Below are 8,341 nucleotides of genomic sequence, written 5' to 3'. Positions count from 1 at the left end.
TAGCAAGAATCTGTTGTAATAAAGCTTCAGTGGTGGAATTTCGTTCTTGCTGTTTTGGTGGAGGGTTCATATTTTTCTGCTGAAAATTAGGCAGTGATTGCCTATTTTACTGATATGGAACTCCTTGTTGCTGATGTGGTTGAAAATTCTGATTTTGAACTTGATTTTGCTGATTTCCCCATGAAAAGTTGGGATGATTCCTCCAATTTGGATTGTAAGTTTGAGAATAAGAATTCCCCATCTGTTTATTTCCATAATTACCAACATATGCTGCTTGTTCTCCATAATCTACTCCACAGCTGGTAGTTTCCTCTGCATAAGCCACTTGTTGTGAAGTTCCAGCTGATGATGATGAACTAACCAACATACTCATATCTTCCATCTTCTTAGCAAGGACATTTGTAAGTGCATCAAACTTTGCATTAATCATGTTGAATGAATCAAGATCATACATTCCAGCAGCTTGCCTTTTTTGAGTTGGAGCTGGTCCTCTTGGACTACTCCAAAGATGAGTATTCTTTGCAATTTTCTCCAATAGCTCATAAGCTTCATCTTCATGCTTCATAATAAATTCCCCTCCTGTTTGAGCATCAATAATCCCTCTGATTGCAGGAGTGACATTTGTGTAAAAATTCTGATTTATCATCCATTTTGGAATGGCATGATGTGGGCATAATCTCTCTAATTCCTTCCATCTCATCCATGACTTATATAAAGTTTCATCTTCTCTTGGTCTGAAAGCTGTCATTTGATTCCTCAACTCTTGAGTTTTTCCAGGTGGAAAATATTGTGCAAGAAATGCATCAGTGAGTTGCTCCCAATTTGTAATGGAGTTGTGAGGTAAAGAGTCAAGCCAATCCAATGCTCTATCTTTCAAAGAGAACGGGAATAGCTTCAATCTTGCTGCATCATCTGACACTCCAGGTTGTTTTTGCATGTCACAAATCATAGCAAACTTCTTCATATGAGTATGTGGATTTTCAGAAAGATGCCCTCCAAATTGAGAATTCTGAATCATTTGAAGGACTCCAAAATCCATCTTGTAACTATTTGCATCAATTCTTGGTCTTGCTATGCTCTCTCTCAAGTCATCAAAACGAGGAAAAGCATGATCCATCATACTTCCCCTAGGCACATTAGCATTAACAACTTCTTCACCTTGGGCTGCATTTTCATTGTTTTGATCATTTCCAGCATTAACACCAATTCTAATTCTTTCATCAGCCATGTCTGCTTCAATTTCGGTTTCTCTCAAAGCTTCTTTCCTTTTTCTGGTTTCTTTTTTGTTGGCTTTACAAAATTTCTCAATTTCAGGATTGAACAATAAGGATGTGTCACTTGAGCTTCTAGCTCTTCTCATAAAAGATTAAAAGTACCTGAAAAAGAACAAACAAAAACAAAATGAAAAGATAACAAAAATAAAACTAAAAACAACTAAAATAATCAAGAATTCAATCTTAAACAAACAACTCCCCGGCAACGGCGCCAAAAACTTGATGCGTCCCTACCGCAAGTGCACGGGTCGTACAAGTAGTATAGAAAAGATATCGTTCCCACGAGGAGTTGTGTTAATAATTGAATTTTTGATATAAAAAGTTGAGTAAATTGAAATATTTTTGAAATTAAAGTAATGAATTGATGGGTAATGAGAATGTGAAATCTATGTATGCAAAATTAATAATCTATTCAACAATGTATTAATTAAACTAAAATTGCATCAAATTGAAATAAGCAAGTTCAAATATGGCAATATTCAAAATGGCAAGTAATTAAATTCGATTAGAAATTAACAATGGTAAAAAGGCGATTCCGGAGTTCGGGATTTCATATTCGAGCTATTTTGGGATTTTAAATTGGTTATCCAATCTTGTGAAACTGATGGGTTTTAAGGAGATTAATTCTTAAATCCCTTGAATTCCCTTTCGGGTGAGACAAAGAGTGCCTTAACCAATCTAATCCTACTTTCGTGGACTTAGAATTAATTAAGACCCATTAAGTTCTTTAATTAATCTGTGAATCCTCTTAATCTTTAGCCTATTTCTAGGTCTAAGTTAATTAAGTCCAATTTCTTGATTATCTATCACAAGGCCTTCTCCTTTCGGTGCTTCAACCATGGATTAAGAACATTACTTAATGGGATCCTACACTAAGCATGTCATTAAGCACACAAGAAATGAATAAAACTCATTAAGACCACAAAATATGGATTACCCAATCAAAATCCACAAAATATCTCAAATATTACAACCCTTACTCCAGAATCAAAAGTAAACTACTCACTATCCATAATGCTTACAAGATATTATGAGTTTATAAGGAAATAAAGCTTTAATCTAAGCTAAGAAATAAGAAATTAAACACTAGAAATGTAGAAAAATATAAGGAAAGAAAGAAATCTGCAAATCTTGGTTGAAAATGGTGTGGAAGGTGAAAGTGACTCTTCAAATTCTGCCTCTCTTCTCCTTTCCTTTTCTGCTCCTTGTGCTCTCCTTCTAAAATGGGAAAATGAGACTGTATATAGCATTTTTCTGACATGGAGCCCTAAAATGGTATGTTCTAGGAAGAATTATCTGAGGGAATCTTCTGCCAGCTCATTAATGAACCCTTTATGGGATCAGATATGGATCGCATAAGTTATGCAGTCCCTTATGCGCTACCGATTCTGGTTCACTTATGCGAAACTGCATGACTTGGTGCATAGGCTATGCAAAGTTCCGTGAAGGTGCATAAGGGAGGCGAGAATGTGCATAAGCTATGCAGTCTCCTTATGCACATTTCGGTTGGTTCTGGAACAGTGATTTTTCTCCTTATGCAGATCTGCATAGCTTATGCGGCAAGTTATGCACAATTTGATCAATGCATATTTCAGTTTGAAAACTTGTTTTTGACATCTTTGGCTGTAGAAGTCACTCCTCAATGGCAAAATTTCTCTTCAGTCCTTCAAAAACACCATTTTTCCTACAAAACAAAGTAAAAATTACAAATTAATCCAAAATTGACAATTATAAAAAACTAACTAAATAAGTAATGAAATTAGCTAAAAGTGACTAATAATCAAATAAAATGGCTATGAAATTAAACCTAAATGACTATGCAAAATGTATGCATCATATTTCACTGTTTCAGTGACCGGAGTCGGTCCGGACAATTAAGAGGATTAGAACCATACTTAAGACAACTAGATAAACCATAAACATAAATAATTAGTAATGTCCAATTAGTTAAGCATAAATAAGAAAAACTGAACATAAGAAGTTAAACGAGTTGAGAGTCACAGCGATGGGTGACCTTCTAGGGAACGACTGCGAAGTTAATTTAAACTCAAATTTCTAACCGTAAAATGTGACGTCGCGGTTCTTAGGACCCTTATAAACACAGTGGAAAAGAGAAAATCATGAAAAAGAACTGATAAGCCACTCAAATAATTAGGTCAGGGAGCCGGAAGAAATACTGAATTATTTGTAAATCGGGATGAACCAGCGAGGGGCAATTTGGTCAATTGACCTCGAGAGCTGACTTCTGACCTAACTGTCAAATATAATCGGAGAAAAGAAAATTTCGGAATCAAAAATTAAATTAAAGAACTAAATTGAGAGAGTTGAAAACTCAGTTGCAAGAGTTGCTTGATAAGGGGTTCATACGCCCCAGTGTGTCACCATGGGGAGCTCCAGTGCTGTTTGTGAAAAAGAAGGATGGGACTTTGAGGCTATGCATCGATTACCGGCAGTTGAATAAAGTGACTGTGAAGAACAGATATCCGTTGCCTAGAAGTGATGATTTGTTTGATCAGTTGAAGGGAGCAGGAGTATTTTCTAAGATTGATCTCAGATCAGGGTATCATCAGTTGAGGGTGAAGGATGTAGATGTGCCCAAGACTGCATTCAGGACCCGGTATGGGCATTATGAGTTCCTGGTGATGCCCTTTGGCCTAACAAATGCACCAGCGGCATTCATGGACCTTATGAACCGTATCTTCCATCCATACCTGGATCGGTTCGTAGTGGTTTTTATTGATGATATTCTGGTGTACTCCAAGACCAGGGAAGAACATGATGAACATTTGAGGATTGTTCTGCAAACCCTGCGGGAAAAGAAGCTGTATGCTAAGTTGTCCAAGTGTGACTTTTGGCTGAATGAGATTGCATTCCTTGGACACATAGTGTCAGCTGATGGGATTAGGGTGGATCCCAAGAAAATAGAAGCAGTGATGGAATGGAAGCCTCCCAGAAATACAACTGAGGTCAGAAGCTTCTTGGGGCTAGCTGGGTATTACAGAAGATTTGTGAAGGGATTTTCCCTAATAGCTGCTCCAATGACCAAGTTGTTACACAAGAATGTCAGATTTGACTGGAATGACAAGTGTCAGACCAGTTTTGAGAAGTTGAAGGCTATGTTGACAGAGGCACCAGTGTTAACACAGCCAGTGTCAGGAAAGGACTTCGTGGTCTACAGTGATGCCTCTCATAATGGGTTAGGGTGTGTATTGATGCAAGAGGGGAAGGTGGTCGCCTATGCTTCCAGGCAGTTAAGGCCACATGAACAGAACTACCCTACCCATGATCTAGAGCTTGCAGCAATTATCTTCGCACTGAAGATATGGAGGCATTACTTGTATGGTGAAAAGTGCTACATTTACACAGACCACAAGAGTCTAAAATATTTGCCAACTCAGAGGGAGCTCAACCTTAGACAGAGGCGATGGATTGAGTTCCTGAAGGACTATGATTGTGTGATTGACTATCATCCTGGGAAGGCAAATGTAGTTGCTGATGCTTTGAGCAGAAAGTCCATCACAGCTTTGAGATCATTGAATGCCCGTCTAACTTTGATTCGAGATGGAACTATTTTGGCTGAGTTGCAAGTGAGGCCAAACCTGCTACAGCAGATTTTAGATGGGCAAAAGGCAGATGGAAAGTTAACGGCCATTATGAGCAAAATCCCAGAAGGAAAAGCAACTGACTATGAGGTAAAAGCAGATGGGTGTCTGTATTACAAAAGAAGACTGTGTGTACCAGAAGATGGGGAAGTGAAGGCCAGTATTCTAAAAAAGGCACACACTAGTGTATATGCTATGCACCCAGGAAGTACAAAGATGTATCATGATCTGAAGCTTCAGTATTGGTGGCCTGGTATGAAGAAAGACATAGCTGACTATGTGACTAAATGCTTGACATGTCAGCAAGTCAAGGCAGAACATCAAGTTCCATCGGGTTTGCTATAGCCTATACGCATGCCTGAATGGAAATGGGATCGGGTCACCATGGATTTTGTAAGTGGTCTACCTCTCACCAGGAAGAAACATGATGCAGCATGGGTAATAGTGGATAGATTGACCAAGTCAGCACACTTTCTACCAGTTAGGACTGACTACTCACTGGAGAAGTTAGCGATTGTATATCGCTGAGATAGTTAGATCGCATGGAATTCCACTTTCCATCATATCCGATCGAGACCCAAGGTTTACATCGAGATTTTGGAAGAAGTTGCATGAATCCTTGGGTTTACAACTCCACTTCAAAGATGACTTTCCATCCTCAGACGGATGGGCAATCCGAAAGAGTAATCCAGGTAAACAATTGAACCAATTGAATTAGTACAAATATTGAACTAAAATGATAACAATAACATGAAATATATGTCAGGTCCTTGAGGATATGCTGAGGAGTTGTGTCATTGAGTTTGAGGGAAGTTGGGATAGATACCTCCCACTGGCAGAATTTGCATACAACAATAGCTACCAAGCTAGTATCCAAATGGCCCCGTATGAAGCGCTGTATGGGAGAAAATGTAGAACTCCAGTATGCTGGACTGAATTGGGGGAAGAAAAACTGGTAGGGCCAGATCTGGTGAAACAGGCTGAGGAGAAGGTGAAATCAATCAAAGCCAACTTAAAGGTTGCCTCAGACAGACAGAAATCTTATACCGACCTGAAGAGGAAAGAAATAGAATATGGGTTTGGCGACAAAGTGTTCCTCAAGGTGTCACCATGGAAGAAAGTATTGAGGTTTGGAAGGAAAGGTAAGTTAAGCCCTAGGTTCATTGGCCCATATGAAGTCATTGAACGTGTGGGTCCAGTAGCCTATAGGCTAGCTTTACCACCAGAGCTGGACAAGATACACAATGTGTTCCACGTGTCTATGCTCAGAAGATACCGCTCAGATCCTTCACATGTCATCTCCAGAGAAAAAATTGAAATACAGCCAGATTTGACATATGACGAAGAACCTCTACGGATCCTAGCTCGGGAAGTAAAAGAATTGAGGAACAAGCAGATTCCATTGGTGAAAGTGCTTTGGAGGCACCACAACACCGAGGAGGCAACTTGGGAAAGTGAAGAGACGATGAGGCAACAGTTTCCTCAACTGTTTGTATCAGGTAAATTTCAAGGACGAAATTTAAATTAGAGGGGAAGAGTTGTAACACCCTCCCGGTAACCACTCCGTACATCCTACTGTTCCGGTGACCGGTGTCGGTTCGGACAGCTAGAACGTCCGGAAAAATATTTAAACTAAAGTCAGGAACCATAATTAACTCAAATATTAATAAGAAAAATTTAGTAAAAATTTTAGAAATAAAATACAACCAAGTTAAACGAGCCGGTGCCCTAGCGATGGGTAACCAGAGGGAAGTTGCGGTTCTCGCAACGAGGAGCCCTAGACCCGGGGGAAAAATTATAAAATAATTTTTGGGACTCCAGAGAAGGGTTATTGAGGTTTCCATGGCATTAGAATGCCAAGAAAATACCTAGAAAAAATTTTCAATCGGTACAGACAATTTTGACCCGTTCAGCCAAACGGAGGGCATTTTGGTCATTTCGCCTTCAGCGGTGATTTTTGGCCGACTTGTCCAGTTGAGTAAATAATTAATATGACATAAAATATGAATAAATATTACTAGAAATTAAATTGAAATTGAGTAGTGATGAAAAGAAAAGAAAAATCAAAGAAAAGCTCATTTATGACATCTTGATGATGTCATTTATAAATTATGACCAATCACAATTGAGCTATCATTTGACTAACTATTAAAAGAGATAAAAGAAGACCAAAATAAGAAAAAATTGCAGCAGCCATCCTTCCCCCAAAAGCCAACCGAAACCCATTCCATAGCCACCCTCCATTGAAGCTTTTTCAAGCTTTAGATTTCCATCATTTCCACCATATTTCTCTAACCTCTCTTCATTAAAATTTTACCCCACACCTTAAACAAGCTTTTGGTAGCCAACAAGAGGAAAGAAAGTGAAGTTTGGGGCTTTGGAAATTCTGCCCATTCAAGGTTAGTGCAACTATAAACATAAAACTCTTAAATTTCATGATTTTGGACTTGAACTTAGTAAGACTTGTAATTTAAATGAACAAAAACCTATGTGTATGAGCACTTGAATTTCGGCTACCCTAGTAAAGGAATATGTAGGAGTGTTTTTGATGAGCTTGAAGTGAAATAGAAACCATGTTTGAAGTTATAAACATATGAGTAATGCATTAGTAGCTAACTAAGGTAAATGGCATAAATCATGAATTTGAATTAGGGTTTTGGGGAGTGAAAAATTGATTTGGTTTAGGAAATTGTTAGAGCACATTTTAATGGTCAATTAGTGACCATTTTAGGTAAGTTGACCATCAAATGGACTGAAAAATCGGATTGCAAAGTGAAGTTGCAGGCTGCCCTAGGACAGCAGCAGAAGGACTGAAAATTCAGTCCACTTGCACTGCCATAACTTTGGCTGTGTTAGTCCAATTGGTGTTTGGCCAATTGGACATGAAACTAGGCTTATAATGGCACATTTTTGCTGAAGAAACCATACCCAAAAGACCAAAGCAAGAGGACCAAAACTTGGCCCCAATCCGGATACCCTGAAACTGATTCTGCAGAATTGACCAAATGAACAGTAACTGTTCATTTGGCCATAACTCACTTTAGATTTGGTCAATTGACCTGAAATGTTTACAGCAACAAGTTAAGACATATACAAACAATTTTCATGAAGGAACCTACCCCAAATTATGGCCAGAACCTAACCCAAATGGCAGTGGAAGTCACTGTTCATGTTACTATAGATATGGTAATTTCTGCAGAATGGTAATCCGGCCAGCTGTGGTTTTTGGACCATATTTGGAGCTACAAAACTCCAAATGGAGTGATTCAAAAAAGGAAATTCAACTAGACAAAATAAGGAACAACTTTCATGTTTTACATTTCTTCAAATTCCCACAGCAACAGTGTCCAATGGAACAGTGAAGTTGACTCACAAAAACTGAAAATTCTGCTTGTGTTGGTTTAAACTATGAAATGGTATAAATGCTTAATGCCAACAAGTTTGGAATGCCAAATATGGTATGTT

At 38.4% G+C, this 8,341-nt stretch overlaps 1 non-coding gene across 1 annotated transcript; it reads left to right on the top strand.

The window, feature by feature from the left end:
* Window positions 1-656: 656 nt before the first annotated feature.
* LOC131179760 (small nucleolar RNA R71) lies at window positions 657-764 on the top strand. The gene has a single exon (XR_009148646.1). It is a non-coding gene; the product is annotated as a small nucleolar RNA R71 (small nucleolar RNA).
* The last annotated feature ends 7,577 nt before the right edge of the window (window positions 765-8,341 follow it).

The sequence above is a fragment of the Hevea brasiliensis genome, chromosome 4 (assembly GCF_030052815.1).
Source record: "Hevea brasiliensis isolate MT/VB/25A 57/8 chromosome 4, ASM3005281v1, whole genome shotgun sequence".
Lineage (NCBI taxonomy): Eukaryota > Viridiplantae > Streptophyta > Magnoliopsida > Malpighiales > Euphorbiaceae > Hevea > Hevea brasiliensis.
This window is presented reverse-complemented; position numbering and strand designations above follow the sequence as displayed.